We start from the raw sequence: 19,810 nt of genomic DNA, 5'->3' as shown, positions 1-19,810 counted from the left end.
CTCCTCCTCCTCCTCCCAAAGAAGGAGTGTTGCAAAACGGCTGCCTTTTCTACTGCAGGAGTGCCCTTTAATTTGCGCTCCCCGCGGCCTGCCTTGGCTGTGTACCGTTCCACTTCACAGTCGTTCGGGCCGCCAGGCGCACAATGGGGCGGCGCGAGTGAAGTTCCGGTTCCGGGCGCACAAAGGGCGTTGCACGACGAAATGACGTCATGATCTGCGCGCGCAGATGAGTGCGCGCAATGACTTTGCGCCGGCGCTAAATGTCTACTGAAGTTGGGGCGAGGCGCAGATCACGCTGCGCCCGGGCGCTAAGCGCCTAGCGCTCGAGATCTACTCCTCCTAAGGCGCTAACGGCTGGCGCAGCCAACTGAATTTCTAGGCCATTGTTCTTTAGCATTGCCACCATGCAGTTCTTGACAAGTAGTTACTTAAAAATATTAACAGCTGACAGGGCAGGTAAGTGCATCACCGCCACAACGAGACCTGGGTGTCCTTGTGCACCAGTCGCTGAAGGTAAGCATGCAGGTGCAGCAGGCGGTTAAGAAGGCAAATGGTGTGTTGGCCTTCGTAGCAAGAGGGTTCGAGTACAGGAACAAGGATGTCTTGTTGCAGTTGTACAGGGCCTTGGTAAGACCACACCTTGAGTATTGTGTGCAGTTTTGGTCACCTTACCTGAGGAAGGATGTTCTTGCCATGGAAGGAGTGCAGCGAAGATTCACCAGGCTGATACCTGGGATGGCAGGAATGGCATATGAGGAGAGATTGGGTCGATTGGGCTTATACTCACTGGAGTTTAGAAGATTGAGAGGGGATCTCATCGAAACCTATAAAATTCTGTCAGGCCTGGACAGACTAGATGCAGGAAGGATGTTTCTGATGGCCGGGGAGTCCAGAACCAGGGGTCATAGTCTAAGGATAAGGGGTAAGCTATTTAGGACTGAAATGAGGAGGAACTTCTTCGCCCAGAGAGTGGTGAACCTGTGGAATTCTCTGCCACAGAGGGTGGTGGAGGCCAATTCATTAAATATATTCAAGAAAGATTTGGATATATTTCTTAAGGCTAAAGGGATCAAGGGATATGGGGAGAAGGCAGGGACAGGGTACTGAATTTGGATGATCAGCCATGATCTCATTGAATGGCTGAGCAGGCTCGAAGGGCCGAATGGCCTACTCCTGCTCCTATCTTCTATGTTTCTATGTTTCTAACCAGTGATTTATAAAGGTTTAGCATAAATTCCTTGCTTTTGTAATCCATGTGGGGGGGGCAGTTTTAACCCCTCAGGACTGGTGGAGAAGGGGTGGGGGTGGGGGGGGTGGTGTTGATTTAAATTCATACAAATGAGAAAAACGATCCCCAAACTACTGAGAATGCACGAACTTCCTGGTTAACCATGGTGGGTGGGGATCAAGCGAGTAAACTGCTCTCGAGGCAGGTCAGGAATTATAATATTTAAATGAGGCTGTGTACCTCAGATTTTAGCAGCCATATGCATTTAACAGCTCCGGGCAGGGTTTCCCAGGGCTCAGGAAACCCAGCAGCTAAAGGGAGGCAAGAACTGCTGGATCCAGCGGGTAAGTGAATTTGCAGCACTGCTTGTGGGCCAGGAGGAGCACGAGTGCTGCCCCCTGCCTCCCAAGCTTACCTGCTGCAATCTACCTCCCTCGCTGCAATTGGCACTTCAGTTGCCACTCGCGATCGGCACAACAGTCTCTACTCTATGGCAGAATTTTCATTGGGCCAAGGAGGCGGGATTGGAGGCATGCAGGGTGTTAAAATTGCAAAAACTGGCGTGCGGGCCCAACCCCGCCTCCATCCCGCCGCCAAGCAATTTTCATTAATTCGTGTCTAATGGTCCCGTCTCCGTCCCGCCTCCAAGAGATGGGATAGGCCGTTAAGGCCCTTAACAAGCACTAAATTGCCTCTATAATGCCATTTTGAAAGGCCTTTGCGATTTAACCTTTTTCCCACATGAAACACGCCTGTTCTGAAACACGACGGTGAAACCTGGCGGGAGCACAATTGGATTGCTGACTATCAGCTGCAGCTCAACCATTAAAGAGGAGATTTGATCAGCCATCATTGGCAGGTGGCAGGACTTTGTAGTCTCAGTTCTGGGGGAACATTTAGAAGGCATAACCACAGCTGTGGAAGTTTGGAGCCTGACACCCATCTCCAGTGTGACCTCCTGGGAAACCCCTCTCGCCACGCTCACTGAGCGCTTCCTCAACTGAGGCATATACCAGAAGCATGGGAGCCATTTATTTCCTTCCCATCTGGACATTAGATGAGGATGAACACCAGCTGCGACACCAGCAGAACCAGGAACAGCAGCAGCACCAACAGCAGCAGCAACAACAGGAGCGCCAACTGCTGCTCACCCACCTGAAGCTGCACAGGCCAGAAGGGGCCAGCGCATGGAAGCCCGTAGGCACAGGAGATACCCCCCAAACAGAGTCTACAGACACAGGATCAGCTACCTCAACATGTCTGAGCAGCAGTGCCAAACACGGCTCCGACGTTCGCGAGAGGTAGTGGGTGACATCTGCGCAATGCTGCAACAAGATCTGCAGGCCAGAGGACCAGGTGGACAACCCTTACCAGTTGCCGTCAAAGTCACCACCGCACTCAAATTGTTTGCCTCAGGCTCATTCCAGGGATCAGCAGCAGACATCAGCAGCACCTCCCAGGCGGCCGCACACACTTGCATCACGCAGGTAACCGATGCCCTCTTTGCCATCGCGCACAATCACATCCATTTCACCAAGGATCAAGCAAGTGTCACGGCGCGTGCAGTTGGATTAGCTAATCTGACAGGCTTTCCAAGGGTGCAGGGCATCATTGACTGCAAACATGTGGCCCTTAAGGCACCCCATCGCAATCCAGGTATTTTTGTCAAATGCAAGGGCCTCCACTCCATTAACGTTCAGCTGGTGTGTGACCACCAGAAGGAAAATTTGCATGTTTGTGCCATGTACCCTGGCAGTTGCCATGACTCCTTCATACTGCGCCAGCCTAGTGTGCCTCCGCTATTCAGTCCGCCAGGCCAACTTATCGGATGTCTACTTGGAGACAAGGGCTATCCCCTGAAGACGTTGCTAATGAGACCATTGAGTAGACCATCCAATGAAGCTGAGGAGAGCTACAACTCCAGCCATATGTCCACCAGAGCCATAATCGAGCAAATGATCGGTTTGCTGAAGATGCACTTCAGATGCCTGGATAGATCAGGTGGAGCCCTGCGGTACTCAGCAGCCAGGGTCTCCAGAATCGTCGTGGTTTGCTGTGCACTTCACAACATGGCACAGCATCGTGGCTTGCAGATTCTTGAGGGCCAAGTGTCTCCTCACATATCCTCCTCAGATAAGGAGGAGGAGGAGGAGGAGGAGGAGGAGAGCGAAAATGAACATTTTGCAGATGCCCATCAACCAGCAGCAGCAGTATACGAGAACATTGCTGCCTGGGATGCAAGGAACGCACTCATCTTGGCCAGATTTGCTTAGCCTAGCCAATCAAGTACTTTTGCCTCGCAGCTTCTTACCTGAGCATCGACAATGGCCAAGGACCAGCGGATTCCTAGCAATTTGACCACCATACTGACAATTGCAAGTAATCCTAAGCCCTCAATATGAAAGTCCCATTTGCGAAATGACACACACCACAACTACAGCAGTAGCCATCAGATTTTTTATTTACATTATTCATCTGATGGCTTTTTCACAGAAAACATCAAATTTCACTCAAGTGACTACCCTTGTGACTATTTGTGCAGTATCTTTCTCTTACGTGTGCTCCTACGTGATGCTTCCCCTGTGGCTTCAGCAGATGTGGAGGCCGCTTGTTCACTTTCCTGCTGCTCCTGACTTGACATCTTTGGCGGGCGTTCTCTGGGGTGGCGAACCTGTGAGGGCTCGGCAAAAATCTGCTGCTCCTGCGGCTGTGCAGGGGTTGAGACGCCGATCTCAGATGGGTGTGAACTCTGGTGTGGCTCTGACCGAGGGCTCTGCAGTGGCATGGAAGTGTTAGCGCTTGGAGAGGAGCCCCCACTTCCTTGATGTCTGCCACCAACTTCCCTCTCATGGATCAGGTCCCCCTCAGCGCTTGCAAGTGGCTTGAGAGCACCTTGCTGCACATCAGGGGAGCCATGGGGACCAGTATCTGCAATGGCAGTTCTACTCAGAAGGACTTCCATGAAGGTGTGGTTTCTCTGTTCAATAGATGACCATCGCTCCTCCAGAGATGTCATTCTATTCTGAACACTCACCATGTTTTCTGCACTCTGGCGACTTATCACCTCCATGGAGGTTGCCATCCTTTCCATGGTGATGCGTTCATGCGCCAATGACTCCACAAAGGCTCTGCTCATGTTCGCTATGGACTCCTCCATTCGCTCCATACTCGCAGCAACCCTGGAGACAAAACCTGCCAGAGACTCCTGCATCTGTTCCTGGAGTTCCAGCACTGCTGATCTTATGGATGGGCCCAGAGACAGAGGGTCGACATGCAGCTGAGCCGAGCTGGCAGAGTCCTGCGCCCTCTGACTAGGACTCTCCACAGCTTTCCCTGTCTCCACAATCTGCTGATGCTGACTTGTGAGCTGTGATACACCAGGTGACAACACTACTCTATGTCCCAAAGGTCCCATCGAGGTTTGAGTGTCTGCGCTGGTGCTGGGTGCGCTGAATTCTGCTGACGCTGCACCCTCAGAGGTTGCAGCTTCCTCTGAGGAGTCTTGAGGCTCATGCTGTTCCTCCTGGCTAGTGGGGATGGCTGCTTGCGATGGTCCTGTGTGGGAGTAAAGGAAAGAGTCAGAGATGTGATGCCAAGGTTCCATGCACATTGCATATTGCAGATGATCATTAGTCCATCTGTTAGAGCTTCAGGATCATTATCAGCGACTCATGCAATGTCATTGCGAGAGATGGGAAACTATTCTGTCACCAGCTTGCTGTGATGCACCCCTCTGTCCATCCCCCACTTGCGCATCTTCCTCCACTCCTACGATCTCCAGTACCACCTCCTTCCAGGGGGTGAGGTGGGTTACTGAGGGTGGCCCTCCTCCTGTCCTCACTCTTTCTTGCTTATTGTGAGCTCTCTTTTCCTGCTATGAGGGAGACAAGTGGAGGTTGAGTGAGAATGAAGGAGTGAGTGTAGAGATTCCATAGCATAGATACTTAGAAGGAGACAAGGATGGAGTGAGGTGGCAAGACCTGTGTGTTGTCTGTTGTTTTCATAGCATCAGAGTGATAGGGAGTGTGAGGGCTGCATAGTCGAATAGTTAGGTGAATGTGACCATAGAGAGGGAATGGGTAAGGGTGCATGAATGCCAGTGTCAAGTGGGATGTGGAGGAAGAGATTGCTAAAGCTGAGTGCTGGTGAGGAAAGGCAATGGGAATCAGATTGAGGGTGATGGGAAATTCATACTCACTTTTCCAGTGCGCAGAAGGTCATGAAATCTCTTCCTGCTTTGAATCCAGGTTCTGCGGGTTACTGATAATGAGTTGACCTCCTCTGCCACCTGGACCCACACAGCCTTGGTCTGCTAGGGAGGCTTCTGCCTCCCTGAAGAAGGGAAGAGCACCTCTTTATGAGCTCTTGCTCCCTCAACTAAAGCCTGCAAGGCAACGTCATCAAACCTCGGAGCAGCCCTAGCTCTCTCGCTGGCCATTCTTCCTCCAGGTCCCTGTAGCATGAAAGGCCAAAAGGTTGGCAGTCTGCAGAAGAAGCACGGCTTGTTGGAGACCTTAAATGCAGCAGCAATGATGATGTCATCGGAGGCGACTTTCAGACTGAAAAAACTCATTTGCCATGGGTTCCCGCACGTTGGAACTCAATTGGTCAATCAAGTTAAAATCGCATCAGTCTCCCACATCGATTTAGATTTGGGTGGATAGCACAAAATGCGGATTACACGACCCCAGCCCGCCCCTGAATTAAAATCCAGCCCTATGGCTCTATTTATAAAGCTAAAGATCCCGTATCAACTTGTCCTACCACCTTCAAATATTTGTGTATGTAAACCCCTTTAAATTGTTCCATTTAGGTCAGATTGCTGCTCCTCATTTTTCCTTTCAAAATGCGTCACTTCACACTTCTCTGCATTAAATTTCATCTGCCACATGTCTGCCCATTTCACCAATCTGTCTATGTCCTCCCGAAGTCTGTTACTGTTTACTACATTTCTGATCTTTGGTTCATCTGCAAACTTTGAAATTATGTCCCTTACACCCAAGTCTAGGTCATTAGTATATATCAAAAAGTACAGTGGTCCTACTACCAACCCCTGGGGAACACCACTGTATACTTCCCTCCAGTCGGAAAAACAACCATTCACCACTACTCTCTGCTTTCTCTCCCTTAGCCAATTTTGTATCCATGCTGCCGCTGTCCCTTTAATCCCATGGACTTCAATTTTGCGAACAAGTCTATTATGTGGCACTTTATCAAACGCCTTTTGAAAGTGGCGCTTCTTAGTTTCCAAACAGGCAGGCCACTGAGCTGTGGGGCCTTTAACAACGAGTAGACGCGTGTCGAAATAAAACGTTCCCAAACGTAGCTTTGTCTTTTAAACTGTTTACTATAACACTTAACAAACAGAATTACAAAGCAAACACGTATAAACGAACACGGTCAAAAACTGTACTGCTCCAAACCTCACAGCTTCTGCCTCTTTCACCACGTGCAGTTTAAACTGTGAAATGGCTGCACCCAATGTGTGGCTTAGGGACTGTTCCATTGTGGCAAGAATGAAGGGGGTGTCGGACTATACTACTGGAGCAAGAAAATAGGGGGTTTCTTAATACAATAAGTCGTTCAGGTAAATTAACTGTATTATGCCATTTAGCCACTATTTTAAAGTATTTTCTTAAGCTTTTATGGCTCTTACATTCCGGCCCCTAATTGACTAGGCACATGAAGCATATCAATTACTCAAACATTAAGAGTCATAAACTAATGAGTTCAACATATTTACAATACAAGTGTCCACTTTTTTCTTTCGTTCAGGAGCTTTTCACGCTGCTTCTTGTAGCAGGCAGAGCTTTGTGATCGGTCTCTCCAAGGTACTGGTCTTGGTTTGCAAACAGACGCGACGAACGACGCCTCTGGAGTCTGGCATGGTCTTAATTATTTTTCCCATCAACCAAGAATTTCTAGGGGCTGAATCATCCCCAATTAAGACAATGTCTCCGACGATGAAGTTCCTCTTTATTTTGGACCATTTTTGACGCTCCTGTAGCAGAGGTAAGTATTCTCTTGTCCATCTGGTCCAGAAGAGGTCTGACATATACTGAACTTGCCTCCACTTCCGACGGGCATACAGATCTTCCTTTTTGAAGACTCCCGGGGGCATGGCTGGCTGTGTTTTCAACAACAACAGGTGGTTCGGAGTCAGGGCTTCGAGGTCATTGGGATCGTCTGATGTCTTAGTTATCGGTCGGTCATTAATGATGGCTTCGACCTCGCACAGAACGGTTTGGAGTCCCTCGTCGTCCAGCGCTTGCTGCTTCAGTACAGAACTGAGTAGTTTTCTTACGGTGCGTATCTGTCTTTCCCAGACACCTCCGTGGTGGGATGCAGCCGGAGGATTGAAGATCCACTTAATTCCTGTTTGCATCATGGCTTCCTGTATTTTAAGCTGATTCCAACCTTCAATAGCTTCCCGTAGTTCTCTCTCCGCTCCGACGAAATTAGTGCCATTACCAGAACGCATAATGGACACCTGTCCTCTTCTACAGACAAAGCGCCGCAAGGCGTTAATACAGGAATCAGTGTCAAGCGTGTGTGCCACCTCAATATGAACTGCTCTGATGGTCAAACAAGTGAAAAGCACACCATATCTCTTGACAAGGCTCCGTCCTCGCTTTACCTCGAAAGGCCCGAAATAGTCCACCCCTACGTTTGTAAATGGGGGCTTGTCTGGTAACAAACGGTCTTCAGGCAGGTCTGCCATTTTCTGCTCCCCAGCTCTAGCGTGTAACCGTCTGCAAACAATACATTCAGAGAGTATTTTTCTTATTACGGAATTAGCTCCTGGAATCCAGTATCTTTGTCTTAGCTTCGCAAGCACGTGATTCCTCCCACTGTGTCCAATACTCTGGTGTATATGCTGAAGAATGAGAGTAGCAACCTGGAGGTCCTTAGAAAGGATAGCAGGATGCTTGGCCTCCTCTGGCATAGCAGATTTGTTTAGTCTCCCTCCCACCCTCAGTACTCCATCTTGCAGTGTAGGGTCCAGCTTGTAGATATGACTACCTTTCTTGATTGGAGTATTTTGCTGTAGAGCTTCGGTTTCTTCTGGGTATCTTTGTCTTTGACTGAAGCAAACTATCTCCTTCTCAGCCTTGGTCAAATCCTCCACGGTCAATGAATTCTTGCTCAATGTGGTCTTGTGCTGATGCATATACTGCTGTAGAAGCATTCTCTGCTTATCAGGGTTACTTTCAGACTGACTGATAGTGGCTCGGTACTCTTTTCTCTTACCGCTCAGGTGTAGCAGCAACTCTTTCAACCTTAGAAACCATGCAACTGCTTTCCTCGACTGGTGCCATCCTGAGAAATGGTTAACAAGCTTGTTCACTGTGTCAAAGTTCTCTTTCGTAGTTATGAAATTTACTGTGACTGATCTCTTGACTTCGACGTCGTCTTCAGTAATCTGACTTGGCATATCTGGTCTTTCTGGCCATGATCTCTCTGTTTCCAGCAGATAACTTGGGCCTTGTATCCAAGTTTCGCTCCTCATGAAGTTTTCAGCCTTCAATCCCCGTGAGGCTTGATCTGCTGGGTTTAATGAGGTGTTTACATACCTCCATTGAGATGGTTGTGTAGCTTCTCTAATGGATGAGATTCTGTTTGCTACGAAGGTCTTGAAGCGTATCTTCTCATTCTCTATATACTTCAGCACCGTCGTGCTATCCGTCCAGAGGACAGATTCTTCTAATGGGAGCTGTAACTCTTTACGCATCACCTGGTCAACTTTAACTGCAACAACCGCTGCCGTCAATTCCAGTCTCGGGATGGTGACCTGCTTCAGCGGAGCCACCCTGGATTTTCCCATGAGGAAGGCACAATGTTTCTGGCCCTGTTGATTTGTCAGCAAGAGGTAGGTAGCCATGCCATAGCCGTCCTCACTGGCGTCCGAGAAATGATGTAGTTGAGCCGTCTTTGTAACTCCAAAACTCGCGGGCTTGATGCATCTACTGACGTTGAAGCTAGAAAGTTGTTGCAAATCTGTCAGCCATCTGTGCCATCTCTGAGCTTGACCTTCTGGGATATCTTCATCCCATCCTCTCTTGTCTCTACACAGCTCTCGTAGCATCAGCTTCACTGGCAGAATGAGTGGTGCCAGGAATCCGAGAGGGTCGTAGATGGAACTGACCACGGAGAGAATCCCTCGTCTTGTGGATGGTCTTTCGTTCACCATTATCCTGAAGTTGAACGTGTCTGACTCGATGCACCATTGTACGCCAAGAGCTCTCTCGATAGGAAGGTCATCGTGGCTCAGGTCCAGATCTTTGACTTCAGTGGCTCTTTCCTTTTCTGGGATAGAAGCTAGAACTGCTCTGCTGTTGCTTATCCACTTAGTCAGATGGAATCCTCCATTCGAACACGGAGTTCTAAGGTCTCTTGACAGTGCGATGGCATCGTCTTCTGTTGACACGGACTTCAGACAGTCATCGACATAAAAGTTTCTGAAGATTGTCTCCACAGCCTCGGATGGTGCTTTGCCCTTGCCATCTTCTGCAGTTTTTCTGAGGGCGTAGCTTGCACAGCTGGGAGATGATGTGGCTCCAAACAGGTGTACGGCCATTCTACATTCCACCATCGCTTCACTAACGTCGCCATCTGGCCACCAAAGGAAACGCAGAAGATCAGCATCTTCGTCAGGGATTCTGACTTGGTAGAACATTGATTCTATGTCTGCCATCATGGCAACGAGCTCTTGTCTAAACCTAGTCAAGACGCCAATGAGGGTATTAGTAAGATCAGGACCTTGAAGCAGCTGGTCATTCAATGAAGTTCCTCTGAATGAGGCGGCGCAGTCAAACACTACACGGATCTTTTTCTTCTTTGGGTGATACACCCCGTGATGAGGAATGTACCAGACCCTTCCATCGTCTCTGTTCAACTGTTCTTCGGGCACTTTTACAGCATAGCCTTTCGCTATGATGTTTCTCATGAAGTCTTTGTAGTCTTCGTGAAAGTCGGGGTTCTTGTTCAGCTTTCTCTTTAGACTGATGGCGCGTTGCTCTGCTATGCAGCGATTGTTCGGCATCTTCGTGGTCTGTCTTCTCAGTGGCAAACCAATGTGATAGTGGCCATCAATGAACTGTGTAGACCTTGTCATCAAACCCATGAACTGATGGTCTTCTTGTGACATCTCTGTCTTTTCCTCACAGCTGCGTTCTGAGAAGTCTGCGTTGAACTGCTGTATCAACAGCTCTTCAATGCTTGCGATAGAGATGCGATTAACTGTGACATTTTGTCGTTCCTCCTTGTTCGACTTGTGGCCATCATCTCTCCTTACCGGTCCATTGATTACCCATCCAAGGGCTGTCCTGATGGCGTAGGGTCCGTCATCCTTGCTGTTTATCACCTGCCATGGCTCCATAGTTTTGTAGGCATTGGTTCCAATTAATAGGCCAATTTCTGCTTCAATGTATGGGAGACGCACCTTTTCTAGGTAGGGCCATCTATCCACATCCTTCTGCAGGGCTAGGTTCCCTATTCTAACAGGAATCTCCCTCTGTGTGAAAACATTAGGCAGGTCTATGAAGTCCTTCTCTTTAAGTCCACACACTTCTAGGTCTGACAGGATATAACTTTGCATTGACTTCTCATGACCCATGGTGCGTAATAGGATTTCTGTTCTTCTGCCTCTAACGTTCAGCTGTCGCATGAGTGATTCTGTGCAGAACGTTGCTGAACTACCTGGATCCATGAAGGCGTAAGTCTCCACAACCTTCTCACTCCTCTTAGACTTGATCCTTACTGGTACGATGGCAAGAATACAGTCACTGTCACCGGCCCCAGTGAGTCCACAAGTCTCTGGTTCTAGCGACACCAGAGCACTTGAAACAACCTTCTCGTCGGTATTGTTTTCTTCACTCTTCTTAGAGGCTTGTTCTTCTTTATGGATATGCAGCAGACTGGGATGTTTCCGAGTGCACTCTCTGCATGTTGTTCTTTGCTTACAGTTTCTACTCAGGTGCCCCTGAGAGAGACATCCAAAACATAGGCCGTTGTACTTCAGGAATTCGATTCTGTCCTTATGTGGCTGTGCTTTGATGTCGCTGCAGAAATCCAATGTATGATTCTTCTGGCAGAATAAGCATGGCTTCTGAAAGGCGTTAGCAGGCGTCACTGTGCTGCTCTTTTTGGGAGATGAGTTCTGGGGCCTTTCTTCCTCGGCCTGAGTGACGATAGTTGCAAAGCTGCTTCCCCTGGAACCACCTTTCCTGAGAGTCTTTGATTCAGCAGGCTTGGCTTTCACTCTTCCATCGGTGGTCGGGCTGACATCCTGGATGTTTCCAAACAATGGGTCCCTTGCAATTTTCGCCTGTTTGTCTATGAAATTCACTAAGTCTGCAAACCTGGCTCTACTTTTCCGTCTCTCCATTATCTCAAAGGCTGTTCTTCTCCATTGTTCTCTCATCCTGTAAGGAAGCTTAGAGATGACGATTCTCATAGTCATAGGATTGTCCATCTCTTCCATGAATTCAACATCCTCCATGGTGTTGCGACATCCTATGAGGAAGAGAACATATGCGTTCAATGCCTCTCCGTCTTCCGATCTGATTTGTGGCCACTTGGTAGCCTTTTCGATATATGCAGTGGCTATCTTCAGCTCGTTACCATAGTGCTCCTGCAGCAACTTCCTGGCTTCTATGTATCCCCGGTCCGGTCTCATGTGTTCACAGCTTCTGACCAGCTCTTGTGGTTTACCACTGGTGTACTGTCCCAGGTAGTACAACTTATCACTGCTGCTCTCTGTCTTGGAGTCAATGGCTTGTTCAAAGGATCTGATGAAGGGCTTATACTTGAGTGGGTCGCCTTGGAACACTGGTATGTCTCTTTGAGGGAGTCAAAACAGATTCTGTTGTTTTACAAGCATCTCTGTAATTTCGTTCTGACGTTGCATCACTCGGTATAGGCTTCTCCCTGTGTCTTCAGGCCTCTGGTGGTCATCAGCAGGGTCTAGTCTAGACCGTCTGACGTCTGGGGTAGCATCACGTGCTCCTGTTAGTGGAGAGGCCACTCTTCCACGCTGTAATGCCGGGGAATTGCTTTCGGGCTCTGTTGTAACTCTTGAAGGTGCCCTGGATCCAACTCTATGTGGCAACGTTGACTGGCAGTGGCTCCCGCCGTCCCGTGAGCCTTCATAATCTTCGTACGCACTCAACCTGGCATCTGAGACCTCGATAGCTGTTTTCATCTCCAGCCGTTCTTTCTTTGCCTGCACCTGGGCCCGCTGGGCCTGCACTTGGGCCTGTTGGGCCTGCACTTGGGCCTGCAGTTGGGCCTGTTGGGCCTGCAGTTGAGCCTGCAGTTGGGCCTGTTGGGCCTGCAGTTGGGCCTCTTCCCGTTCAAGAGCTTGCTTCTCATCTAAAGATGCTGCGCGCGCCATCAACGCCGCCCGTTCAGCCTCCGCTCTCATGCGTCGCGCCGAGCTTGCGGTAGAAGCGACTGACCTGCGTCCAGAAACAGAGCTACCTTCTTTTCGATTTTTGCTCGGTCTGGCGGAAGTCTCTGAAATGCTATCGTCTGGTCCGACTTCATCGTCAACCTTATCTTTCTCTGCTGTATCAGCATCTTGACGAATTTTTAACATCCACTGCTCCGTGGCCTTGATATAGTCCTTAATGCTGGTTGATTTAAGATCAAACCAGTCGTGCTGATCAGTGTTTCCCTCTTCTTCAGACAGAAGTGCTAATACATCTTCATTGAGTATATTAAATTCTTCATGCAGCTTGGAGAAATTGTAATACATCATGTCTTCAGCTTTCTTAATATTAGCATTATCTTCCATGAGACGATCAATTATCTTCATTTTTCCAGTTATCTGAACTAATTTAGCCTTCCTTGCACCTATGCTTCTATGTAACTTCTCTTCCCTTGCCTTTGGGGTGAGCTTTATTTCCCTCTTTTGGCCAGCAATCCTTCTGGCTGGGGGAAGCTCCTGGCTCCGTAAGGCCTCGGCCATTTTACCCGCAGCTCTTATTTAGCTTCTCAACAGAATGAACAAAGCAAGTAACAGTCACTGTACCTTCGCTTTCTTAAATTGTCGTCTGGCTCCGTGACCATTCATGTATACGTTCGCCGACGATTCCGTCCCTTCCTTCTTAGGGAGCTAGTTTTTGACTAATGTAGTGGCGCTTCTTAGTTTCCAAACAGGCAGGCCACTGAGCTGTGGGGCCTTTAACAACGAGTAGACGCGTGTTCATTTATACGTGTTTGCTTTGTAATTCTGTTTGTTAAGTGTTATAGTAAACAGTTTAAAAGACAAAGCTACGTTTGGGAACGTTTTATTTCGACACGCGTCTACTCGTTGTTAAAGGCCCCACAGCTCAGTGGCCTGCCTGTTTGGAAACTAAGAAGCGCCACTACAGTATATATCAAAAAGTACAGTGGTCCTACTACCAACCCCTGGGGAACACCACTGTATACTTCCCTCCAGTCGGAAAAACAACCATTCACCACGACTCTCTGCTTTCTCTCCCTTAGCCAATCTTGTATCCATGCTGCCGCTGTCCCTTTAATCCCATGGACTTCAATTTTGCGAACAAGTCTATTATGTGGCACTTTATCAAACGCCTTTTGAAAGTCCATATACACAACTTCAACCACAGTACCCTGATCAACCCTTTCCGTTACTTCATTGAAGAACTCAGTCAAGTTTATCAGACACAATTTTCCTTTAACAAATCCACGCTGGCTGTCATTTATTAACCCATGGTTTTCCAAGTGACAATTATTTTGTCCCTGACTATTGTCTCTAAAAGTTTCCTCACCACTGACATTAGGCTGACTGGCCGACAGTTACCGAGTTTAACCCTCTCCCCTTTTTTGAACAGGGGTGTAACATTTGCAGCCCTCCAGTCCTCTGGCACCGCTCCCATTTCCAAAGAGGATTGAAAGAATTTGGCCAGAGCCTCTGCTTTTTCCACCCTTACTTCCCTCAGCAACCTAAGATGCATCCCATCCGGACCAGGTGACTTTTCTACCTTGAGTGTTGCCAACCTTTTAATTGCCTCCTCTTTATCGATTTTATCCTATCCAATTTCTCTTCTACCTTCTCTTTCACTATGACGTCCTTTTCTCTAGTGAAGGCAGTGAAGACAAAGTACTCATTTGGTAGCTCAGCTGTGCCCTCTGCCTCTGCAAAAAGACATCCTTTTTAGTCGGTAATAAGTCTCTACCTCTCTTTCCTCCTTTAACTCGCTCCTTAAAACCTACCTCATTGACAAAGCTTTTGTTCACCTGCTCTAATGTCTCCTTATGTTGCTCGGTATCAAATTTTGTTTTTTAATGCTTCTGTGAAGCACCTTGGATGTTTAACTATGTTAAAGGCGTTATATAAATACAAGGCCCAACCCTTCCTTTAACTATCCTTCCACTATTTATGTTTATGTGGGGTTCCCTTTTATGTAATCTGCTAATCTTTTCTCATACACTCTCTTTGCCCCTCTTATTTCCTTTTATCAGTTCTCCTCTGCAGTTTCTGTATTCAGCATGATTCTCTCTTGCATCATGAATCAAACATTTATCATAAGTCTCCTATTCCTGTTTCATTTTAATCTCTATATCGTCAGTCATCCAGGGAGCTCTAGGTTTGATCGCCCTCCCTTTCCCCCCCTCGTAGGGACCAGTTGCCCTGAATATCAGCAGAGATCAGTGAAACATGTGCTGTGAAAAAACGTGTAGAATTATTAAATGACACATGGGACACATCCTGGAATCCTCAAGCAAATAAGGGAGGAAATAAGTGAGGCTCTAATTAATGTTGCTAATGAATTCAATGGGAGTAAAATTCACTTTTGTCAGGGGTGAAAAATGGTTGGTAACGGTTCGGGCCGCTCGTTATGCACCCCTGCCCTGATTTTCCTTTTCATTGAGGTCAATGTGGAGCGTAAAGCCGGTGCCCGATCCACTACCGCACATTTTACGCCACCACCAAAGTTGAATTTTACTCCCAATGCGTTTGGAGGACAGGTTCAGTGGTCCCTGGGTGCCAAAAGATCAGATGAGAGGGAAGGCGAAGTTCGGAGAGCAGGCACTGCACCAACCTTCCACTGGGCTCAGTAGTTTTCCACGTTCAGTGAGTTGAAGAGCTTATTTCCATATCATGTCTTAACATCGTTAAGGTTCCTAGAAATGATACAAAAATGTTAATTGAACACCTAGCACAATACTGCTGTATTTGCCTCGGGTTTTCCAATTTGGAATTGGCGTGCCATTTTAGTCGTGTTTTTATTGGAGATATGTTTTCCATTTAACATTTTTTTTGACAAAAATGTACATATTTTTTTTAAGTCCTTAAGGTAAATTTGTTTTTAGTCATCTCATATACAATGTTTCATGGTTGAGGTGATGCCACGTGGAAGTAGGCATGTCAGATATATCAACGGGCACCATATCTAATGATATATTTACTCACCAATGGGCAAGGACAGTTCCCTTAGCTTGCTCTGGGCAGCAGGGCAGAGCTTTGCAATCTGCACCTTCCAGCACACCTGAGGTCAACTTACAACATAGCGAAGGCACTACCACCGGTTAGGCCAATGGTTCATTCCTTGATAGGACTGCGATATGAGCTAACATGCTGCCCACACATGGATCAGAAAGGTTGATTAATGCACTTTCTCATTGAATGGCATGACATGGTTATCCAATGTCAATGGTGTATTTCCCAAAGGTGAGGGGGTCACTAATTATTGCCATGTGCACAGCCTGGGTGCCAGTAAGTAACAATGTTTCTGTCAGCTGTACTGTCAACCGTGGCTCAGTTGGGTCGCACTCGCACCTCTGAGGCAGAAGCTTGGGCGTTCAAATCCCACTCCAGAGACTTGAGCACAAAAGTCTAGGCTGAAACTCTCTTCTTCTTCTTAGGCAGTCCCTCGGAACCGAGGAAGATTTGCTTCCACATTAGAAATGAGTTCTCGGGTGACTGATGAGTCCAGTGCGGGACCTACAGTCTCTGTCATAGGTGGGGCAGACGGTGGTGGAAGGGGCGGGTGGGTGGGGTGCTTGGGTTGACGCGCGCTCCTTCCGCTGTTTGCGCTTGGCTTCCGCTTGCTCCCGGCGAAGAGGCTCGGTGGCCTAGAAATTGGGTTGGGGCGCCAAAGTGGCGCAAAAGTCGCCTGAGCGCAGGATTTAGCGCAGCGATCGGAGTGATACCGATCGCCAGAAATTCAGTTTCAGTGCCGCTCGAGGGACACGGGGCGAGGCTCGAGGCGCTCCGCGTCCCTCTTAGGGCGCTGAAACTGATTATCACAGCACAACGTGCTGCAGCGCCACACGCTGCGGCACGGCACGCTGCAGCACTGCAGGCCTTCCTCCCACTGTTAAGGGGGAGGTGCCTGCAACAGCGCGATCCCCAATCGCGAGTGCCGGCAAATGAGCCCGGCACCAAGGAGAAGTGCCGGGCTCTCGGGAAACAGCCGGCAATGCCGCGGGGGGGGCGGGGTTAGGAGGCCGGGGACGGAGGTGCTGGCAGGCGGCCGCCGAAAAAGCGGCCGCCCCGCACCTCCACCTTAACTTGCGCCGCTGCCGGCACAGTAAGGCCCCGTGAACTGGGCACGGGTAGCGAGCGGCGCAACTGCGGCGTTCGCTACCAAATATCGCGAACGGGACACGAATGGGGCGCTGCGCACACCGATGACGTCATCGGTGGCGGCGCAGCGCAAAAGCCTAACGCCACCATTAGCGCCCCTACTGAATATCGCAGGAGACGCAGCCAGTGGCGCTACAGCCACTGACTGCCTCTTTAGGCGCTAACAGGTGGCGCTGCTCACCCAATTTCTCCCCCAAGGTGTTTGGCGCCTTCCCGGATGCTTCTCCTCCACTTTGTGCGGTCTTGGGCCAGGGATTCCCAGGTGGCGGTGGGGATGTTATACTTTTTCAAGGAGGCTTTGAGGGTGTCCTTGAAGCATTTCCTCTGCCCACCTGGGGCTCTCGTGCCGTGCCGGAGCTCCGAGTAGAGCGCTTGTTTTGGGAGTCTCGTATCGGGCATGTGGACAAGGTGACCCGTCCATCGGAGGTGATTGAACGTGGTCAAAGCTTCGATGCTGGGGATGTTGGCCTGAGCAAGAACACTGACGTTATTGCGCCTATCCTGCCAATGGATTTGCAGGATCTTGCGGAGGCAGCGTTGGTGGTACCTCTCCAGTGCTTTGAGGTGCCTGCTGTACATGGTCCATGTCTCTGAGGCATACAGCAAGGCGGGTACCACTGCTGCTCTGTAGACCATGAGCTTAGTGCCGGGTTTGAGGTCCTGGTCTTCAAACACTCTCTTCCTCAGGTGACCGAAGGCTGCACTGGCACACTGAAGGCAGTGTTGGACTTCGTCGGTGATGTCTGCCCTTGTTGGCAGTAGGCTCCCGAGGTATGGAAAGTGGTCCACGTTGTCCAAGGCCTTGTTGTGGATTTTGATAATCGGGGGGCAGTACTGTGCGGCGGGGGCAGGTTGGTAGAGGACCTTTGTCTTACGGATGTTTAGTGTAAGGCCCATGCTCTCGTATGCTTCGGTGAAGGTGTTGACGATGGTTTAGAGTTCGACCTCCAAGTGAGCGCAGCAAGCATTGTCTGCATACTGTAATTCGACGACAGAGGAAACTCTACTGCAGTACTGAGGGAGGGCTGCACTGTTGGTAGTGCTGACTTTCGGATGAGACTTTAAATTGAGGCTCTGTAAAAGATCTTTGGTACTATTTCATTGACTATAAAGTGCTTTAGGGTGTCCTTAGGTCGTGAAAGGTGCTACAGAAATGCAACTCTTTCAATATTTTGATGTGTAAAGCCATGGAAGACGTGAATGTGACTGTAAGGAAATCTCTTAAACTCAATTAAATGATTCCTCAGGCTCGAGCGTATTGTCCAAATGCAAGTTTGTTATTCAGACACCAACAGTATAATAACTATTACGTTTATACAATAGACTCAAACAACCTGGTTTCCTGCAGACCCAAGGTGATCAAGCTTGGCCTCCGTAGATATTGGACATCCCACCGTCCCCATGAGCTCTAACGACAAGGAGGCTGCTACCTGTTCATTTGTATCCCTCTTTTGTCATCTGTCACACGTTCAAAAACCTTAGAGGCATCCTTAAAGTACCCTCCTCCTGTAATGAGAGTCGTATCACATGATGCCCAGAATGTTTATTGAAGCGAGGTTCCTTCTCGCCAAACCTCCAGACTTGACACAATAGCCACCTTGATGGTTTAACTGTTAATCAGTTCAAGCTGACATCCCGCCTTAACATTACAAAAGGAACAGGACGACCAAGACAATCCCAGATAGTTAGCAAAATACTGCAGATGCTGGAAATCCGAAATAACAACAGAAAATGCTGGAAAAACTCAGCAGGCCAGGCAACATTCGTGGAGAGAAATTTAGATGGGTGCTTCCGTTGTTCTGGCCAATACCTGATACTCACATCTCACATGGGATGTAACCAGCATGTTTGCTAGTTGCTACTTCCATTGTCCCGACTAATCTCCAATATTAGCATATCCTAATCGGACAATGGCCTAGAGATATGATGGGACACCGGACACAGAAGCACGTTCTAACAGCGACAAGACATTCACATCCACTTTGCATGAGATGCAGTGAGAGAGCTGCAAGGTTGTGTGAAGGCTTGGCATGGGCGAGCAGTAAATGAGGCACACATTGGCAGGCAACACTTTGCAGCATGGAATTTTTGGCCTATTTTCCTGGTAAACATACTGTTGGTTAGTCTTACCTTGCCAGATTCCTTACCCGCACTTGTACCATGCCCTCCAGATGCTGTAGACAATGTTGTCCCTGGCCACCACCTCGCATCAGGTGAGATGCACCGCCATTTTTCTGGGACAGTACCATGGAGTTCCAAGCAGCATAATTATTGCATATAAACACCTCAAACATCAGCACGTACAGGAAACTCTCGTTTAAACGGCACCTAAATATCTGGAATTCTCTATTATCCGACAAAATGCATACTCCAAAAACACCTCAATAACTGGAGATGTTGCTGAGTTCGAGTCCGAGTCTCCCGTGGTGTCCGAGTTAGTCAGTGGGGGTAGTTCTCCAAACTGCCACTACTCGGCTTCTTGGCGCTGTCAGAAATCCAAACACCTCAATAACAGGAGTTTGACTCTTTGTTAAAAATAGCCTCGGTAGATAACCCTCTCCGTCATCCGGAATTTTTAATCAACCGGCACCATCCCGGTCCCGTCAGTGCCGGATACCAGAGAGATTCCTGTACTTTGCAAGCTATCAAATAGGGGATCATCCTGCCACATGCTGATACGCTTTGTTTGTGCCTCCGCATTGGGTGTTTAACTATTTTGGTCTTACCGATTACGTCCTTTACCCCCTACCCATATAGGCTTTGCCAATGATGAAACGCTCGAAATTTGTCTCGGGCTGTGGCGCTCAATGGGCAGTATCGGATCGACTGCCCATTTTACGCAGCGCCTGCAATGACTGCAATGGAACTGAATATCAGGGCGCTGCGAAGAACGGGCGACCGATCCGATGCTGCAAGTTTTGCGCCACTGCCTGCGATGAATGTCTAGGCCGCAAAGTTCTCAAAATACTTTGCATTTTTGG

Source organism: Somniosus microcephalus, chromosome 4 (genome assembly GCF_052327205.1).
Source record: "Somniosus microcephalus isolate GS21.2 chromosome 4, FLI_Smic_1.0, whole genome shotgun sequence".
NCBI classification, from domain to species: Eukaryota; Metazoa; Chordata; class Chondrichthyes; order Squaliformes; family Somniosidae; genus Somniosus; species Somniosus microcephalus.
The sequence above is the reverse complement of the archived record's forward strand: the minus strand, read 5'-3'. Positions refer to the sequence as shown.